A 22725-nucleotide genomic window follows, 5' to 3' on the forward strand; every position below is an offset into this window, starting at 1 on the left:
TCTATTCTATTCTATTCTATTCTATTCTATTCTATTCTATTCTATTCTATTCTATTCTATTCTATTCTATTCTATTCTATTCTATTCCATTCCATTCCATTCCATTCCATTCGTTATTATGCATCATTTTCAGACATTACTGTCCAATATGGGAAGGAGAAAGCATAACTATATTCTTATTGAAGAAAATAGCCTATTGTTTTTCTTATTGCAATGGTGACCTTGAGTTTAATCATCTGCAGTGGAACCTTACCTCATATTTAAGTGATCACATGTAGCATTCCCTACTATAATTGATTGTACTGCAAGCAGGGAGACTTTGGACCTTGACCACTTTCATCTGTATGCCCTGCAATGCCATCTTGTCTTCATCTTGTCTCCAGCCCACGACTGACACTGCTCTAGGTCCTTATATATACTGGTGTTAAAATGGTGTGTTTTCTCTTTTGAGCTACCTCATTATGTGCACAATCTGTTAGACTTTGTCATGGTCTGTGATCTTCTGTTATCATCGCAAAATCATCCTAGGACCTAGGGCAGTGTTAAGTAGCAAACCAGTGGTTTTACTTTACAGTGGTTGCAGTTGGAAAATCAGGATATTTGAAACTCTTTGCCATGAAAGAGGGGATATATTTATGCTTCCAATAAAATAAAAGGCAAAGGAAAAACATCATTATGTTTGTTTTCCTAATTCACATCAGTTTTCCCTCCCTTTTCTCCCCTGTGGATTACATTGTGTCAGAGAACCCCCCAAAATAGATTGTAATGCTTTATATATTTTGAGTGTCTCTGGTGGAGAACTCCTAATGTGGGAATCTACGATCTTAATGGCTCATATGCCAGGCAATACTATCTCTTTTATATAAATGCAAAGTCTTCATGTGAATATAATTCCTAATGGACTCATGCTCATTTTCACCATTTTTATTTTTACAATGATTTTGTGTAATATTGCTTAAAAATAAAATAGTGTGAAGTATAAATCAAAAGATAGCGGTGTGGTGACTGAGCGGTTAAGACCGCTGGAAAGCCGGCTGCCCAGGTTTGAGACCCAAGATCCATGTGACGGGGGTGAGCTCCCATCCTCACCCCAGCTCCTGTCAACCTGGCAGTTTGAAAGCATACAAATTCAAGTAGATAAATAGGTGTCACTTCAGTGGGAAGGTAACAGCACTCCGTGATATCATGCTGGCCACATGACTGTGGAAATGTCTTCAGGCAGCACTGGCTCAGTGGCCTTGAAACCACTGAAGATGAGCATCTCCCTCTAGAGTCAGCAATGACTAGTGGAGTAAAATTCACAGGGATGCCTATAAAATAAAAACACGTGAAACATATTAAATTAATTTTGAATCTAAACAATAGATGCAGCAAAAATAACTTTGCCTGACAGGTGTAGAAGCTAAAGCTGCAAAAACATTAGAAGTTTGCCACACTCATGGCAAATTATATATTATCCCCCATGGTGCCTGATTAAGTAGCAGAGATTTAGCATGCTGTTAGAACTTATTTTCTTCTTATACACCCATCATATTCTTTCCTCCCATTATACCAATTAGCAGTAATTATCTCATTACATTCTAAAAACCTCTTCCAAAGATGAGAACCTGGTTGCTTGGGACTCATTAGCCCTCTTTAACATATTTATTGCATTTTTTATTTCTGACCACATGGGGGTGAATTGAAAGATTTAAAAATTGTCCTGTTTCTTTTTTTCCATGATATTCTATTTATGGGGAAAATGACTTCTGTTAGAATTGTATCTTAATTTTCTGTCACGGTTCAGCTGAAAATAATGGTTGGTCGAATCACGTTGTGTCATTTATCTCTTTCCTCCTAACCATGTTAGTAGTTACATTTGCAAAATGTTCCCATCTTCTCTGCTATGCTATCAAAACATCACCTACTATTCATTTAATAAATAGGAATTCCTGAAGTGAAAAATAGGCCTAGAACTCGGATAAGTTCCATTCACAGTATATGTTAGTCTATGTAAGGGTATGTGGGAATGTCTTTGGAAGACAGGTGAAAAACTGCAGCAAGGCAACAATGAGATAAGCAGCATAGTAGCCTACAGAAGGAATGTGGGTTTGGTAAGTATCTCAGAAAGGACCCATTCTAATTTCTTGAACTATAAAGGTGAAGAAGCGGAGATGAACTTTGAGACTTGCAAAATTCTAGGTTATGCAACTTTAGAATAAAGTAGAATTAGTTCATCTTCTTGTGTGGAATACTTTGTATGGCTGACAGTTCACCACTTCTGTGAAGCCCCGTTTGACAAAATAACACATAGGAGGTGAGGGAAGCCCCTCCCCATCATATAAGAATGAATTTATTTTGGAGAATATTGAAAGAAGCAGAATATTATATTTCCCCAAGGGGAGAAATGGAGAAGCATGCTCTTAAAGACAGAAAGCAGACTCAGTCTTTCTTAATAGCACCCAGAAAATAGTTTGTACCCATTAAGAAAAATTGGGCCAGCCTATTCACAAAACAAAAGACCTTCAATCCAGAGATGGGATTAAAATTTACATTCTCCTTCACCCAAATTCTAAGAATAGGACCTGACCATTTAGGACATAGTAGGATCAACCCACTACTATTTAGCAAAAGATACAGAGCTAAAGGCCCCCTATATGTGTGCGAAAGAGACAATGCAGTACTGCATATTATTCTCCACGCATCAGAATAAGTATGCTGGATCTGAAAATAAATAATAAAGGACTGTATTTTATTTTACTTTATTTTTTAAAAAGATGGATTCATGGTCACTAGCTCCAACAGCTACAGTCAAAACAGGATTTATAGATTCTTACATTTTAACTATATTACACTTTAAAACTCTGTTAAATAAATGTCACTCTTACTATTTATCTTAGTGGCTGCATTCACACAAATTGCTAAACTCAAAATTGCCTTAACAAAATACAACCCAGATTATATACAAATCCCAGTTTAAATTGCCATACTACAGTTTACTATATCTGCCTAGTTTGCACAGCATATGACAATCTACAGTACTTATGAACTACCTAAATTCATTTTAACCTAGCCTATCCTCTTGTGTATTGAGTACGCTAGTACTGGCAAAAGCTAGAAGTAAACAAACTAAAAAGTTCTACTCGTCAACACAAGGAGGCAAGCTATTTATCTTTCAGCAGCAAGATTTTATGCCACTTTAAATTATGTCCCCAGGAAGTCCCTTAGCCATCAGAAATTGTTGCAGGGGAATGAAAAAGAATGGTATTAAGGAGTGAGTATTAAGTCCCTGACAATTATTATAATCCAGTTCAGAACTATGCATACTTAAAACTATCGAAATTGGAGATTGTTCTCTCTTAGGCGTCTCCATTCCCTTATTAGCTATTCTTTTAGTAAAACCCAGCTTTCAAAAACTAGATTTCACCCCACTCCACACACACACACTTCAAATTTATGAGAATGGTTACTATAGAGCACACCCACACTGTTGGTGAATCCTTGTATTTTTAAAGCAAGCTAATTTGCCAACACTAAAGTAGCAGCAATGGCTAAAAAAAATAACAGAGATGTTGTTTGATATATTTCATCATCTGATAACATTGTTTCTGTAGAACTAGAGGGACAATCATGTTGGCATTTTAGCAATTGGCTAAAAGACATGAATTGAGCCCATTGTCACATTGGCAGTGACTGTATTTTGATAATGTATGATAATGTAACTGTTTAATGAGAATGTTGTCAGTATAATAAAAATGGCTCCAGCTGTCACCGCTGTAGGGTAGGAGCTTGACAAGTGGTAGAAGGAATTTAATGATAGGCTGGTGCTAAAGGGGAGATTAGATTAATAAAAGATCAATAGCAGAACTCTGTTTCATTGTGGATGATTAAGCTCTCTGAAGAGAGTGCTTGATTTTGATTGATTCATTAGACTGCTTCATGATCAAAGGCAGGCCACTGTATCATACGTGTCAGCAGACTAAAAATTCCAAGCTCAACAAACTAAAGAAAATTAACATCTGTTATTTGGGAATGGAGTAACTAGTTCAACATTCACCAATCAAATCTTTGCCACCAAGTTTGGTAAAATGTATTCCCAGGTAAATGAGCAGAGAATTATAGCCTCATTTCTCCTGAAATTAGCTCTTGGAGAATTGTGTAGATCGGGTGTCCAACCTTGGCAACTTTAAGATTTATAGACTTCAATTCCCAGAATTCACCAGTCACCCTGGAGAATTGGGCTACAAGCTGACATAGAAAATGGATAAAGGTATAAATAAAGTAGAAATAAAGGTATAAAAACTAGACACCTATACACAACAGTTGTGCTTGCAGTTTTAGTTCATAAGACTAGTTAATTTATTGTGCCTGCTCAAGACATGTGTGTCCACACATGCACACATCCAGTGATGTCTAATGCAGAATACTATTACAGTTCCTCCAAGAATCTCTTGGTATATCTTGGCCACAAATATACCAAATTAGTTAGCCATTTTATGACTTTTCATGACATCCAAAATGGACCGAAAAAAGTTTCCTTATAAAGCCTAAGTCTTTCTGGAAATGTCTTTCTAGAAAATGGAAAATGTTTTTCCATTTTCACCTCTTTTGTTGATTAACAAGAAGTTCTGTTTTACTTTTTGTTTATACGAAGTAAAAACAAATTTAGAAAAAAGAGACATTCTGCTGGATGAGCCCTTTTTGTGAGATAATATGCTTTTTTAAAAATGCAGGACATGCACATCAAATTTTCTATGACAAATCAAAGGAAAACTTAGAAAATTAAGAAGTCTGGGTTAGTTGTTTTGGTGCTTTTTTTAAAGAGAAAACAAACAATTTCAAGGGCAGAAATTTCCATCTAAACTGGATGTCAGAATGGAGGGAATTTTGAGATTGAGGAACATTTATTCTTGTTAGTGAAACCTGATTCTTGACAAACTTTTCTAAACTATGTGTAATTATACACATATAAAATCATAGATCAGTGGCATTCTACATTTTATTGTTCTTCTCTGTTTATGGTTTTCAAGATAACATCTAGTCTAGCTTGATTAAATTGCTCGTTATCTCCAACATTCTGTTGTTCTGACTGAAACAAATCATACCATTAAAAAAGTGAATGGCAGTTTACCATCTCCATAGCAACTTAGGTCCTTACATAAATCTCAGACTGCAGTCAAGTAGATCATTTGAGGGTCTTGCTTCATCAGTGCTTGAGTTTTGAACCTTCTTGCTTCAGACACCTTAGCTCATCACTTCATTATAATTACCTATAACACTGAAGTGGATCAGCGGTAGCATGAATAACAGTATTGACAATATCTATTGGCTCAATAGGTTTCTGGACACAATCTAACCCAGGTTTTAGGGGACTGTTTAATAGATACAAATAAGAACAAAATAATGACCAAGAATCTGCTAACATTTCTCATTATCCGTTTCAATATTTGCACAAGGACACATGTATTTGAAAGCATAACCAGGAAAAATATGTGCCAAAAGCCAATATTTAAAAAGCAAGATATTAGAATTAAAGTTGATGAATGATTCTGATTCTGAGGTACTGTAGTGCTCAGGATTTGCCCCTGGGCTCTGGGGAGTCTCTATTCCAGGGGTGTCAAACTCATGTCATCACAGCGGTGTCATGTGACATATCAGGACATTTTTCCCCTTCACTAAACTGGGCTTGGGCATGGCTAGCACATAACACATCTGGCCCATGGGCCATGAGTTTGACAGCCCTGCTCTATTCCTATAATTGCAATTATAGTATCTGGAAAATTGTATTGTCTGAGTTCATTGTGTCACCCTTCTTTTTAGTAGTATGGAATGATAAAACTTTCAGCAAAGAGAGTAGAGATGGGAGATGAAAAAGTAGCCTTTGGAGAGCCAGGACAAAGGAAAAAACAAGAATTATTGGTGCCCATGGTCTAGGTGTCTGTTACGGATGCGAGGTAAGTCTCACTAGCAGAGCCCAATAAAAAAAATATAGCCATGTTCAGTCTTGAAATAGCAGTTATGCACAGGCAAGCCTCCCATATTGGTAAAGAAACAACCAAGACAAATGGATTATTTATGTCTGATTTGATGGACAAAAGATCCATGTATGTCACCTTTTCTAAGTGAAGCAGATGGCTTTACCTTTGAGATTAGGGAGCCCTTTTATATAATACACCTAACATAATATGCCCATGGCTAATTTTTTGCCTTGAATATTTTTAAATCTCCTATAATGATTTAAGCACACCTCAAATATTATTTGTTTTGTAAGAAAACAGTTTCTTAAAAGGGTGTGTCTAGGAAATGCTACTTTAAACATCTAGTGGAATGTAAAATTGCCTTTAAGTAGAATTCACAGGGTGAGACATTCATAGTATCACATCACTGTCAATCAAATTACCCTGGACTCTACAAGGGCCTGAATTTTGTTCCCATGGCTTCAGGGTTGTTGTGTATGGTCATAAGTGTGAGGATTGGTTATATTTTCAGTACCATTATAACTAAGTCGAGCATTACCTCTATATACAGGCATATATAGTGTATATACACTGTATACACAGTGGGACATGATAGCAGTCTTGCAAATATTCAAACAAGAAACAATGGATGGAAACTAATCAAGGAGGGCTCCAACCTGGAATTAAGGAGAAACTTCCTGACAGTGAGAACAATTAATCAGTGGGAGATCTAACTTAGAGTTAAAGAGAATTCTATTCATTCCAAAATTAATCAGTGGAACAGCTTGCCACCAGAAGTTGTAGCTTTTCCATCACTGGAGGTTTTCAAGAAGAGATTGGTCAGCTACCGTATTTGCCGGCGTATAAGACGACTTTTTTGCCCCGAAAAACATGCCTCCAAGTGGGGGGGTCGTCTTATACGCCGGTATATCCACTGCCGGCTTTCGGAGGCTTGTTGGACGCAGCGAAGGCGCCTCTGGCTTCCTGGATCCCCTGCGCCGCTTCCGCTTCATCCCGCCGCCTCGCTCCGCCCGAGGCTGCAGCCTTACTGCTCTTCCCACGGCCCCTGGCACTCTGCCCTGCCGCTGCAGCCCCGGGGATTTCTGGAGGGCGTTTCCGGTGGTGGTGGGGGGTCGTCTTATACGCCGGGTCGTCTTATACGCCGGCAAATACGGTATATTTCCAGGACAGTACAAGGTCTCCTGCTTGGGCAGGGGGTTGGAAGAGAAGACCTCCGAGATCCCTTCCAACTCCCTCATTCTGTTGTCATGTTATCACCTGTCTCTCTACTCCTCCATACCAAATTTATAAATAAACATTTTGCACACATAAACTTGCCTTAACAGAGGAAAGACCAGGCTAGCACTGTTTTCCTTGAATGTTAAATTTTTACATAAAGTATTTATTTGATGGGAATAAGGACACATGTGCACCTGAATTCTACATTCTCTGTTCTTCATACTGGATAGGCCCAGATGTTTACAAGAACCCATTAGAGCCTTTCTAAAACTTTCCATTTACTCATTAGGGAAATTGCTTCTTAAACTCAAGATAATATATGTATTAAAAAACAGCTTCAGTTTTTGCTATAGGTTCTATGTTACAAAGAAGCACCTTTCACTATATACGTACATACTACTTATACATATATACACTTCTTCGAAGTGTCAACATCATACTGCATCAGCGCAGATGAATTTTAGGAGTCAACTTAAAATATCTTTGTTTGTGTAGCTATTCATTGGGAAGGCTAGCAATTTATCCCCCAAGTTGTTGCAGCTGTCAAAAAAGAAGCAGTGATCTGGCTTAAATTAGCAAACCGACTGTGACAAACATAATGTATCATTTGAACAAGGAAAGTTTTTGATGCCAGCTTATACGTGCATGGTATTTGAGATGGCAGCTAATGAAACTGACAGAACTAAACGAACATTACATGCTCACAGACGAAAAGCTGTTAAGTGTTGAGAATCTCAGTGGCTTACTGAACAAAGAATGGCAACAAAAGAAAAGGAGGAGTCAATCCTCAGAAGAACTGAAGCCAGAAGCACATCAAGAAGTAGAGAGCCTGACAATTTGGTTTGACTAGATCACCTTCACGGAATTGTCCTCCAACAAATTCTGAACGCTATTTGTTCTTCCCTATATTGATTCAATGCAAGAGAGAGTTGAAAAATATATTTAAAAAGATGAGCTGTAGCTGACATGTCAGAAGTAAAGACGAGTACCTAGTGCTTGGAACTAATCTTGTTCCAAAAGTATCAGTCTTGGAAACCAGGGTGTTCACTTCTTTAATTTCCATCATGAGATTATTTAGAGACAAGGAGACAGGCAGATAGACAATTATATAACATATGTTATGGCATTGGTTTTTAATGGAGTGGACTTAAATTATGGCTGCAACATGTAGTTCCAGAGGTTTATTACATGAGACAGTTACAGACCAGATCTAAGATTTTGTGTTTATGCCTTTAGAATTTCTACATAGGTAGCAGAAATTTCACACATGGACAACAGAAAATATTTAATGAAATTTTCTTTTTCTTTTTTTCCTCCCCAAAAGAAGATGGCAATTTGAGTGCAGGTTTGAACCTACACCGAATAATCTGAAAAGAAATAATAAGTGTATTATGCCATTAATGAAAAACATAGAGGGACAAAGTTTTGAGGTTGTCTTCATCCCTAGCAGAAATCATTTATCTTTCAAAAAGTACTTATTTTCAGCAAACATTTTAGGTTTCCTGAATGTACGCAATAGAAAGTTGCTGCATTTGAGAGAGATTTAAAGGTTTGAGATAGTCAAATCATAACCACTCTGTGGAAGCCATTATTGAGCAAAGTTCAGAGTCAAGACTTCAGCATTCAGCATTCAGATCCACAGGGCACGCTGAGCAAGATCTAGTGCTAAAATCTGCACAGCATTCTTCGTTAGTTCCTACAACCAATTTGTGTAAAACCCAGTATCTAAACTTTCAATTCAGAGTGCCTGTCAATATATATTGCATATAATTCCAAGTTGGTGGTATGCAGGAAATAGCAAGGTATCTAATTCAGTGGCCCTAATTTGCATTGAATAGCATGAGATCCTCAGAAAAGCAAGGGAAATTAGTCTGATCTCATAGACAGGAGTTGGTGAATGTATGTATTGAAATGAAGATACTGAGTTAATTGTGAATAAAAGAGTTAAGATGTATGTCAGAAAGAATAAACAGGCACCATCTACATTGTTATAATGCATATAAAATCCACAATCTGATGGCATTTGGCATGTACATTCCAGTAAATGGTGATAATGAAAAAGTACAGAATGAATTTTGGAAATTGTTGCAACATTTTAATTGAATGCTATTAAGAGGTGGGGGGAGATGGTCTGTAGTTATCATAAATGAATAGATGGGAACAAAAAGAGGGAGTAGAAATTGGGCCATTCCAGAAATTCAGGAGTGAGTGAAATGTGATTGCTTAGTGAGTGCTTTGCAAAAAAAAAAAAACTTGGTTCTTTTGAATACATGTTTCATGTGTAGTCTATGAGACAAAAGAATAACTACAAATTTAGGGAACAGTGAAGGATACATTGGTGATGAAAGTTTATACATGTGGGACAGACCAATTTTAATAATATTAAAAATTAAATTTCAGGAAAAAAATGAACATGAAAGAAAAGAAAAAAGAAAAGAAAAATGAAAAAAAAAAAAAGAAGTAAAAGAAAGTAGAGGAAAAAAATAAAATAGTAGCAGGAAGAAAAAGCATGAAATGCAAACCGGATATAAAAAAGATGTAGCAACAATTAGACAAAATTTTATTAGGCCCTGAACAGAAATTCATAACAAGAATATACAATTATTTATTAAAAGTTGTTTTGGAAGAGGAAGCAGTAAAAGGCTGTATGATAGCATGGACAAAAATTGTTGGACATAATATAGATTTAGCAGATTGGGAAAACATTTGGAACAAAAATTATATATCAGCGGCCTATAAAGAAAATATGTACAAGATGTTTTATCATTGGCATTTGCCACCAATGAGATTGGCCAAAATGTACCCTAACATAAACGTGACATGTTGGAAATGCAAACAGAATCAAGGTACCTTCTATCATATGTGGTGGTCATGCCCGGAAGCCCAAAAATACTGGACCAAAATATGGAATTGGATACAGGAAATAGTGGAAGATTGAATAGAGTTTAAACTGGAGTTGTTTTTCTTGGGAATAATTAAAGGAAAACATAAAAAAGATTAAATATTCTATTACATATATTGACAGCAACAAGGATAGTATATGCACAACAACATATACTCAGAGGAATTAATAATTTAAAAAAAATTAGATTGTGCTGAAATAGATAAATTGACATTAAAATTAAAAGAGAGGAGTCAGAGTATTACAAAATTTGGGACAACTGGTATAAATGGTTGAACAATAGAAGGATAAAGATGATGCCACAATTGGAAAATGAAATAGAAATGAGACACTCCCAGAAGTGTCCATGGAGATTCTCAGTCATCCAGGTCATGATTGTCTCAAAGGTGCTTTTTCAAAATGCAACTGGACTATCTTTTTCCTTAATGAAGAAGACATTTTGCTTCTCATCTAAGAAGCTTCATCAGTTCTGGCTGGATGGTGGGGGGATGGAAGAATTAGTTCTGACAATATGGTGGTTGGGGAGTGGGGGATAATATTTCTTTGCAGTCATCTGGTGATTAGCACTTTCCCTGAGAGCAGTTGAGGCAACTTAAGGGTCTTCAGGATCATCTAAATCAGAGTGCAAATGGGTGTGGAATCTTCTTGGAATTTCTGAAAAGATTGCATTGTAGATAGGGGATAGTTGGTGTCATATTCCTCCCCCCCACCCCCATTGATACTAGAAGTATTTAAAGATAGTAAAATGCTGAAGGGTTGAACTGACGACAGTGTGATGAATGGTAGCACCCAGGAAAGAAATTATAAAACAAAGAGTCATAAATGCCATAAAAATATTGAAAAATGGTTAGGCAAAAAGGTGTACATGGTATTAGTGGAGAAATGCTAAACAAAGATTGTGCTTTGCTTTTGGATGTCTCTGCAATTGGTTTAACATATATGTGAAGACCACCTATCCATGTCTGACAATGTAAAAATGCTATTGATGCTTTCTTACGAAAAATATATTTTGAGATAAGTTTTTTAAATCTGCATGGGAAGAAGTTAGGGTTAAATCCAAGGTATGAAAAGTGATAATGAGCAAACTTTGGGTAGGGCACTGCAGATCTATGCCAGAGGATATTCATTGAGAAATATAGGTAATAAGTAGGTGAGAAAGAAAATTATGGCCATCTGTTGATTTAAAGAAAGCATATGAAAAGTGAATAGTTTTAAACATTGTATGTGAGCATTGTATGCAGTTAAATAGTGACTAGAGTAGGATGCAATAAAGGTGGTACATGTGTGTAGTAAGAGCAGTATAAAATGGATGTAAAGGTTGCATAAAAATAAATGGAATGCTTAGCAAATAATTCAAACACTGTGCACAACTGGCATTAGGATTTGCAATGTCCCCTCAGTTGATTTATGTATTTAGAGATAAACGTATAAAGAATGCTTATGGCTGATATTAGAAATGTGCTGCTTTGGGAGCTGAATATGTATGTGTGTGCATTTGTACAAACAGCGTGGTGTGCTTTTGTCTAAGAAAAAATGATTTGCTGCAGATTTTGACTGTATAATGCAGTGAAGATTCAAATCTGATGAAAAAAGAAAGAAAGAAAAGGGCTCAGAAATGAATAGGTGATAAATGAATGTGAACCGAATACAAAAGTGAGTGATCAGTATGAAAGAAGTTCATTGAATAGTTTGGCTCACTGAACAAATGATGATCACATTGCAAAACATATGGAGGAAGGATGAATAGGTTAGAAGAGTTGTGGTTGGATGGAGTTGGTGAGAAATAATGAAAACAAAGTGAGAGTTTTAAAGAATAAAAATCAGCATATGCATCTGGGTTTGGGAAGCAAGAATGATTTGCAAGGACAAGAAGGCATAAAGAAGAAGACTGGATGCTATTGGTATAAACTAGATCTATTTCTTTGATACATCAAGTGCCCCATCACATTGACACAAGGAAGTATACCAGAATAAAAGCCAGAGCCATCAGAAAATATGCTTCTCCACATCTCTATAGCATTCATAACTTAATGACCAGTAAACAGAAGCAACACACACAAAAAGAGGAGGGAACCCCATATTTCTCAAATGCTTCTCAGAAGGGAATTGTTTTCAGAGGTTTCTAAAAAGCCAATCTGGTGGGGGGCCACCCCAAAGTCAGAAGATAAGGTATTCCACAATGTTGGAGACAAAACTGGGAAAGATTGCTCACTGACCCTCTCTCCTTAACTGTTCAGGAGTGGGAAGCCTAAGCATCCCTCTTAGAAAGACTCTTTGGGAGCTTAGTGAAATTTCCTTTTGCTTCCTCTTATTTCCTTTGTCCAATAATTTCTATTATTCAGTGCTTCTTACTCTCCTTCGGTGCTTTGCATAATGCTACTTAGCTCAAAAGAGAAGTTAATGAACTTGCAAATCAACTTTTCATTGCAGATCTTCATCATTAATAAACATGTGGACCTTTATTAATTCTCACCTCTCGCTACTCATCAAAACAAGCACTCCCATACACATACACGCAGAGAAAGAGAGGCATGGGCAGAGACATCCACACCTACAGATGCAATGGCAAAATGCAAAGACAATTTTCTGTGCCGTTGCTCTTTCAAACAAATACATTGGTTGGCTATTTTCCCTTTGGTTTGGTTTGTCTTCCTTAGCTTGTGTCCAAGGCTGAATAGTGGTAACAGCCTTTACATTTGAAGGCCATTTTTCTGCCCACACGTTAAAGAGCCTAGAGAGCAGGTGCTATTGCACATGAACAAATAAAAATGTCAGAAAGATCTATTTTCCCGAGTTGATCAACTGTTAGTACCAGCTTAATATTATTTAAGTACCATAGAAAGGAACATATTGTTAATCTTAATTCAGACTATTGGCATCCTGCTGCTTTTGCTGTTTACCAACATTTGTGATGGCAAAAAACAGCAAACTAATCTTTCAAAATATTTCAGTATTGTATGTGTTTAAGAAACTGGGTCCTATTTGAGTAATAGAGCAATAGCACTTAGACTTATATACCATTTCACAGTGCTTTACAGCCCTCTCTAAGCAGTTTATAGAGTCATCATATTGCCCCTAACAATTTGGGTCCTCGTTTTACCCACCTTGGAAGGATGGAAGGCTGAGTCAACCTTGAGCCTGGTGAGATTTGAACTGCCAAATTACAGGCAGCTGGCAGTCAGCAGAAGGCTACAGTACTGCACTCTAACCATTGTGCCACCATGGCTCTTCTTTATAATATAAAGAAGAGGTGAAAGAGCAGTTACGCTTCTTTACCAAAAAATCAGTGAAACATTTCTGTTGCACAGGTATGAACTCTGTAGAACTACTAAGAATATGATTTTCGAGGTTCTATGTAGTTTATGGTTCAATTACAGCTTGGGTTATATATGTTAAACTTTGAGACTGAATGGAAAGTTTAAATCACCTGCAACTTCTGGTCACTTACTCTTCAAGATTCAAATATGACTTGAACTGTATGTAAATTTAATTGTTGTGATATAAATTGGAGTAATATAGAAGCATACACAATATTCTAAACTAAGAAATGTGATTATGGAGTGGGATGAATGCCAAATTGGTGGTATTTGGTTGATTGTGAAACTGTTCCAGCTTTGATGTAATAGGAAATAAAAATAACTGAATAAAATTGGTAACTTTTCTAACTTTGATTGATCGTCACACTTCGGTGAATTGATTAGTTTTCACATTTTGGATACAGAAAGCTCCAGGTTCAATCTTTCGCTTCTTCAGGTAGGGCTGGGGAAAAGAAATTTTCCTGAAAACCTGATGAGTGTCTGCCAATCTGGGTTGACAAAACTAGGATCCGTGGATCAATATCTGACTTAGTATGCAAACATTATTGTGTGTTCTTGTCAGTCAATTGATTGAAGAGAGAGAGAGGATTAATCCAGCAATGTTTTTTTTTTTTTCCCCAATAGGCTGGGAGCCCAAATCTATCCCCTTTTTGGCTTGTGTGTTCTCCAGCAACTTGTTTATTTCATTCCAAGAGAAAATGCTCTGAATTGTCATTGTGGAAGGATATTTCCAGTGTCAAGCAATTAACACCACTTGTGGCAAGTAAAGATTGGGGTCAAATACCTGCCGAAACAGTGCATTGTTTTCCAAAAGAGCTAGTAAAAATGAGCAGCCCGGGTTCAGATTGCTCCAATGTTGCTAATTAAAACGCTAAGCAGCTCTTATTTCTGGCAAGTTTTCCTTATTTTATAGCTGGCACTTCACAGGCTTCTGTGGATAATGTCATAGAGCCGTGCAGATCTTTCTATTTAAATATCTGGAATACTACACATCCAATGGCTTGGAAATTCCTTTCTTGAAGGAAAAGCTCCAGTGAAATCAAAGACATGATGTAGATGAGGAGAAATCTATTATAGGTGGCTCTCCATTTATGATGATTCATTTAACAACTGTTCCAAGTTCCTACAGGACTGAAAACAATGACACATACGATTATTGAAGCATCCCAGCAATCATATGATCAAAATTTGGATGCTTGGAAATTGGCACGTATTTACAATGGCTGTATCATCATAGGGTCACATAACTACCATTTGTGAACTTCCCAAACGGCTTCTGACAAAAGCAAAGTGGGGGAAACTGGATTCACTTAACAACCATAACAAAACATCTCATAAAATTGGGCACTACTCACTTAATGATAATTGCATTTAGTGACAGACGTTCCTGTCCCAACTGTGGGCATAAGTTGAGAACTACCTCTATATATCTTCAAATCAACTGTCTAATGTGCACATTCCGAAGAAATACACATTATTCTTTCTATTGACCCTGTTCTCCAAATAATGTCTACACTAGGGAAAATCCAATACAAAAATACAGTATAAAAAAACGTTAAGGCAAAAATACTGGTGTGGCAAAATGTCTCATACACATAAAACAATAACAATAGCTCTTAGATTTATATACTGCTTCACAGTGCTTTACAGCCTTCTGTAAGCAGTTTATAGAGTCAGCCTATTGCCCCCAACAAATTGGATCCTCATTTACCTATCTTGGAAGGATAGAAGGCTGAGTCAACTTGATCCAGTCAGGATCAAATTGCTGGCAGTCAGCAGAGTCAGCCTGCAACACTAAATTCTACCCACTATGCCATCACAGCTTACTGTAGATAACAATAGCGCTTAGATTTATATACCACTTCACAGTGCTTTACAGCCCTCTCTAATCAGTTTTATAGAGTCAGCATATTGCTCCCAAAAATCTGGGTCTTCATTTTACCCAACTCAGAAGGATGGAAGGCTGAGTCAACCTTGAGCCTGGTGAGATTCAAACTGCCAAATTGCAGGCAGCCAGCAGGCAGCAGAATTAGCCTGCAATAATGCATTATAATCAATGTACCACCATAGCATATATTGAACTGAATATCAAGTTGAATGGTTATTTTAAAAAATGCAAATTGATGCAGAAGTTAAAGGGAACAAAGGTATTGAAAAAGTGCAACTCTTTGTAGAAAAAGAAAATCCATGACAACATTCACATCATGGTTAGAGATGAGTTTGATCAATCTGTCAGTTGGATGCATGTGGATTTTGTTTTAACTTTATTGCTATGTTGCAACAAAAGACACATGGGAATGAAGCAAAAGCATCAGTGGGACATCCATCCCAATAGCTATAAATCCACATCCTCAAAATCAAGAGAAAGCTTTTTCTTACTTTTTTTTTTTTTTTTTGCTTTACAATAGTGATGAAAAAGAAACAGGGCAAGAGCAAAATGCAAAGATCAAAATACATATATTATCAAAGAAATAAGAAAAAAAGCATAAAAATGAATTTTAAAAAAGTAAAGGAAAATGCAACAAAGGAAAAATGGAATACATTATTTTAACAGTGGTTACAATTCTACATATATTTATCTAGTGCAATTATTATTCAAATATATCTTTCTAATACATCTATATATACATCATTTTAACCTACTGTATTTTATATAAATGAGTCCCACATTTCATTATCCATTCAAATTCTACATCTCTAATTCTTTATTCTACTCATTTTTTAGAAGCTACATATCACATTGATTTCAGGATAAAAAAACTATTAATAGGGTTGCGTTTATAAGAATTTATCAAATTGTTCTAGCATCTTAGGTATATCAGAAGAAATACTGTTGATCCAAATTATGTTGTTAGCAAATGTTCTAATTGTAAATATTGCCATTGGGACGTATCTGGTATATGATATTTGTCTCTTAACACAAAGTATGACAAAAATTCATCCTCGTCATCTGTTGATTCAAAATAGATATCCTCACTTCCATCCAATTATTCCGTATCATCATCTTTTTCCCAGTTTCTAAATTTGTGTTTCCCCAGCATAGGAAAAAAAGGTCCAATATTCTTTTCTTAAGCCTTATTATGCAGTATTTAGTACATGACAATAGGCATGATAATATAGCTCCAGGTTTGAAAAACCGAATCCTCCATCATTAATTGGTAATTGTATTTTCTACAAAAATATTCTCAGAACTGAATAATCCCATAGAAGCAAATCATTTATTTTCTGAAAATATTTGGCAGATATATAAACTGGAATTCCTCTCCGAATATAAATTAATCTGGGAATAATATTCATTTTGAGAGCATTCGCCCTTAAATTCAACAGGAAGCTTGGTTTATCAACCTTTCAATTCATCATCCCTTCCAAGTTTGGCTCCAGAAAAATTCCTGGATGAGGACAATGAATTCAAATGAACTTCACATTTCTTGCCCCTTTAATGATCCTCAATTTAAATGGTTAATTTTTCTGATTGCTGCCCTATATCTCAAAAATGCTGGACAATATTTAACCGATAAACACTTATTGTTAGAGGGAATAAATTTGTATGTGAATAAATTTCCTACCTCAAAATCTACTTGATTAAAAATAATTAATTTTGCCTGGATCCCTCTTTCTTTTAAACTGCATTTCTCTAAAGTACAGAGATAATTGTATTCTCCAGAGGTGGTTTTTACCTCTTATACAGATTGAATAACAATTCTACTAAACCTCGTATCTTTATTACTAACTCCGGCGATGCCCTGAGTTCTATTATTTTCATAACTTCACAGTGTGAATCTAATGAAATATTTGTTGAAGGTATACTATGCACCACAATCTTTCCTGCTTCTGTTTTTTTTAAACTGTCAATGAATAAAGCTTACAAGTAGGACAGAGTAGGAAGATAATGCAATTAATTTCAATCACTCCATAAATAAAGTGCTTTTTGTATTGTTCTATATGAAAAGCATGTTGGGACAATTTAACCTAACTGCTGATATTTTTCATTGAAAGATCTATTTCCTTGTGCTAAAAACGTCCTAAATGTACTATATAGAATGGTAATTTTAAAAAAAAACATGACTGGGCAATATTATGTTCACATTATCTCCATTAGAACAGTAAATAATGGACCTTTAATACTTCCCTGTCTCTCCTTACCTCTCTTTATGAATATGTATTATATAAAAGGGAGGAAGGAACAAAAGAGCACAATGAAACATCTAATTTTTTTGATAGTTGGCAAAAATCTGAATATTGGCACAAGGCATGATCAAGGGGAGTGATAGAAACAACATTGCAGTCTCATAACACAAGTCTTGCCTCTTTTCTGTGTGCATTGTGATGTCTCTCTCACACACACAGATCCAAAAGAGAGGAATTTATGTAAAGACTGCAACGGACACCATTAAAGCCAACATCTTAACATTCTGCTCAGTATTTGTAAACAGCAATGGATCATGCCCAGTATTTCCTACTACACAGATAACAACAATGATCTAATACATATCGATTTCACAGAAGACAATGTTGAAAAGCAATACGCAACCTAAAACCATCTCTATCTATTGGACCGATGGAATATGTGCCTACTTCTTAAGAAAGCTATCCCTGCCATAGCCAAACCTCTAAGCATAATCTTGAAAAATCTTTCAGAACCAGCTCTAGCCCAACCTATGGTCACAAGCCACAGTCATCCCCATCTTCAAAAGGGAGACCCAAGCCTAGTTGAAAACTACAGGAATCTCCTTATGCTGCGTCACCTGTAAAGTCATGGAATCAATTATTAACCAATCCATCATCCTTCACTTAGAGACAAATAACCTACTCTCCAATAAACAATTTGGTTTCAGGAAAAAACTATCCTGTAATCTGCAACTCTTACCTGCAAAAACATATGGACGACACAACTCACCAGGGCAAAACAATAGACTAATCTACATAGACTTCTGTAAAGCCTTTGATTCAGTGGTACACGACAAACTACTCCCTAAAAATAAAATCCTATGGTATCTCTGGACAACTGAATAACTGGATAGAAGCATTCCTGTCAAACAGACAACAAATGGTCAAAATCGGGAACGTCCTATCAAATCCAGTACCTGTCAATAGTGGTGTTCCCCAAGGCAGTGTTCTAGGACCAACTCTCTTCATACTCTACATAAACGACCTCTGTGATCATATTAAGAGCAATTGCGTTCTCTTCGCTGATGATGTAAAGCTGTTCAATACCACAGACAATACTGCTACCTACAAAAGATCTTGACTATGTATCCGAATGGTCAAACAAATGGCAACTTCAAATCTCAACAAATAAATGCTCTGTCTTACATATTGGCAAAAAAATCAGAAAATAAAATACAAGCTGAATAGTCAAGATCTTGTTGATGACCCAAGCTCTGTAAAGGACCTTGGAATACTCACCTCTAATGATCTAAGTGCTAGAGCACACTGCAACTACATAGCCAAAAAGGCATTAAGAGTTGTTAACCTAATCCTACGTAGCTTTTTCTCTGGTAATATCACACTACTAACCAGAGCATACAAAACATTTGCTAGACCAATACTCGAATACAGTTCATCAGTCTGGAATCCACACTACGTATCTGATATTAGCACAATTGAGAAAGTCCAGAAATATTTCACAAGAAGAGTTCTCCACTCCTCTACTCGCTGTAGAATACCTTATGCCACCAGACTTGAAATTCTAGAACTAGAAAACCTTGAATTACGCCGTCGGTCTGACTTAAGCATGGTATACAAAATCATACATTGCAATGTCCTACCTGTCAATGAATACTTCAGCTTCAACCATAACAACACAAGAGCACACAATAGATACAAACTCAAAGTAAACCGCACCAAACTTGATTGCAGGAAATACGACTTCAGCAATAGAGTGGTCAATGTCTGGAATACTCTACCCGACTCTGTAGTTTCTTCCCCAAACCCCAAAAACTTTAACCTTAGACTGTCTACTATTGACCTCACCCCTTTCCTAAGAGGTCTGTAGGGGCGTGCATAAGCGCACCAACGTGCCTACCGTCCCTGTCCTATTGTTTCTCCTATTCTTTTATTTTTCTTATATGTAACCATTTCATGTATTCACAACTATGTATACATTTATACTTATTATCTTGTAAACAATTGGCAAATCAAATAAATAAATAAATAAATAAATAAAACATTACATTTGTCATTCTGATGAAAGCAACAAAAGCTGCAAATACTACCGCACTGGATAAAATGAAGATTATTTAGCCCTGCAGTGAACATCAGACAATAGTAATAGACGAGCATCTCTGAATTAGTACTGGGTGAGCTTCCCCATAATGAATTGGTGTGGGCATCAAAATAAATTGTAGCCTAACTCTGTATGTGAAACCTTCACACCCATACATACTGATATGTAGCCTAAATGACTTGCATTTTTAGCCTGTTTCATGCATGGACCTTGCATCTTGCATTTTTATCCTCCACTCTAAAATGCTTCGAGGACCAATCTTTTCAACAGCCTGAAGTCCTAAGTAACCTAACACTTCCTGGATTTGTAAGAACATCAGAAAAATTGTGCCGAATCAGTCATAGAATCAGAGACAGCAGAGCTTGTCTGTAAAGGATTCTGTTCTACAACTGGCCTACAAGAAGCCGAAGAGCAGCCCACAAGATGGGCATAGAAGCAATCAGCATTCATTTATTTGGAGCCCACAGCAGCTCTATCCCATCCTTTAAGATGGGAAAAACTGGGGAGACCTGACGTGGCATGCCAGAAGAAGGAACTGATACACAGCTGATATCTTTCTGAATACTCCAGTGAAGCAAAGAAGAAACAGAAAGTAGTTGCTACCCATGAGATCAACATCCAGCAGAGAGACATCACAGAGAACAACAAGCAGTAAACTTGCAATATTTCTGTGTCGAATGATGCCTAACAGCTGCTGTTCACATCACTGCCACTCAGAAGTTCTATCAGGAAAGGGGAAGAGATGCAATGAGTATAGTAACAAAAAGGAATTAAATAAGTACATTGTTACAGGCATTGACCAGAAATAGCAAAAGACAATTATACGAGGGACAAACAAAAGCAATTATGAGTTCAAACCAAATTTCAGGGGGCTTCAGGCTCAGTTTGTAATTGGTGGATATGACATGGAATTCTGTACCCTGAATTCTATGATTCCAGATTTTGCATCAGTCTCAATTCCTTCAATAGAATAACCTTTGCGTATATAAACATTTCCATGCACAGTCCCTTATAAGTCCAGTGAAAGACTTTGTACTGAATAGAAGCCCCACTAATACTTAATATACCAAGTACAAGTATATATTGTACATTGTGAGGACGAGTATCGATCAAATAACTATAATGAGTTAATGGTCTTATATATTCTTCTTTCTGAAATTTAGTGTTCTTGCACAAAACCTTGAATATCTCCAATCAGCAGTTCCAGAACTTAACATTACATTTCCTTTTTCTCTGTGACAATCTTAGTTGGATTTAATTCAAAGGAGTTAATTTTGAACACTTGTTTCAAAAGAGTTCTCTTCCCCAACCCATTCAATACTTTGTTTGCTGGAGAAAGGCAGAGATTAATACACCAAACTGTTGCTATCAACAGAGCTTGACATCTATTATAGATTTCCATTCAATCCGTGCTATAATTGGCATACTTTCAGGCACTGAAACCGGCTGTATCCCAAATTGTTTTCAAGGAAAATAACAGCCCTCGATATATTCAGAGTCTGATGGGGTACATACTCTTAATTCAAGCAAGGACAGGATTTGTTTTCAGCACCCTATTAACACACTGATGGAGAAGACACCCAGGTAAATAAGGTGAAGTCATATGGCTCAGAATTTGTATGTAGTGGGAATAGCCAAATTCCAGTGGGTATTCACATAAGATGCTGAATTTAAGCAATCCTAAGAGAATCATTAATCTGAAACCTAAGGTGAAATCCTGCTCATGCTCATATTGGTATTTTCCTGAGGAACAATCTGACCTTATGGATCTTCCAGATAATAATAATTTTGTGTTAAAAAGATAGGAAAAGTAATCAACCTTGAAGCAAATATTATATCAAAGCCAAGAAACTCACTTTATGGTCAGAAGGATAGTGAAGAAATATAATAAAATAAAAATGCAATTAAGAACAAACTCTGTTTCAGACTTAAGTGGCACATTTCAGTGGCAGCATTTCCTACCAGCATCTATTTCAAGGCTAAAAATTCCTGCTGCATTTTTTCCACCAGTTCTGAAGGAGGGTGGACTTGCTTTAGACATTTTTAAAGGAGGAAAGTGTGGTGATATTCTGTAGTTAAGATGAATGTTTGAATCTCCTGCCTTTCTCTTCTCCCAAGGAAACATCTCACAGAAATGCACTGAAATGGGCCCTGCCTTTAAAAACAGATGAAAGAATATCTCCTCCTCCTGGAAAATTTTTCCCAACTAAGTCCTCTGTTGGCCATGGGAAACCTTGGGGGTAATACATTTCAACCCTGCATACAAATATATTGGGGGCAGAGTTTGTATCATGATGTCATGGTGCACATTTTGAAAAAATTTCCACTTGTTTTTGATGACCCGTCTGTCCATGTATTTGGTGGAACATATTGAAAGTCTCACTGAAGTTGTACATGACACCCATTATTCTGGGGAAGATTACAGATTAACAGAGTTGAAAGGGATCTTGTAGGTCATCTGCCTAAGCAGGAGACCCTACACCATTTCTGACAAATGGCAGTCCAATCTTTTCTTGACAGTCTCAAGTGATGAAGCTCCCACAACTTCCAAAGGTAAGCTGTTCCACTGGTTGATTGTTCTCACTGTCAGAAAAAATTTCCTTGTTTTCAGGTTAAATCTCTCCTTGTTCAGCTTCCATCCATTATTCCTTGTCTAGCCTACATGTGCTTTGGAGAATAGCTTGACCCCCTCCTCTCTGTGGCAGCCCCTCAAATATTGGAAGACTGCTATCATGTCTCCCCTGAAGAAAATGAATGCAAGACTGTTTAGAAATTCCCATGGATAAAAATAGAAAAGGGTGCTGGACCTGGAAGGGTAAAAGGCCCTTAAGGCCTTTGGTTCAAGGACTTAGGGTAAGATTAGGGCCAAAACAAAATTAAATTCAGTTTACATTTGATTAAATCAATTGTATAGTTCAAATGATTGCTTTCCGTGTGTTTAATCATTTCTGCTTTCTGTTGAACTTACAGTTCATAATAACCTTGAAATAGACTTTGGAGATTGCATTGTAGGATTTGATCTAGGGAGAAGGCAGATACGGTCAGGCTTAAATTATTTTTATTGAAATTGTCTATAATAACAGACTGTTGTAAGTCTGACTGTGC

Source organism: Notechis scutatus, chromosome 1 (assembly GCF_049901735.1).
Source record: "Notechis scutatus isolate UNSWTSFEM ecotype Mainland chromosome 1, rNotScu1.2, whole genome shotgun sequence".
Classification (NCBI taxonomy): Eukaryota; Metazoa; Chordata; class Lepidosauria; order Squamata; family Elapidae; genus Notechis; species Notechis scutatus.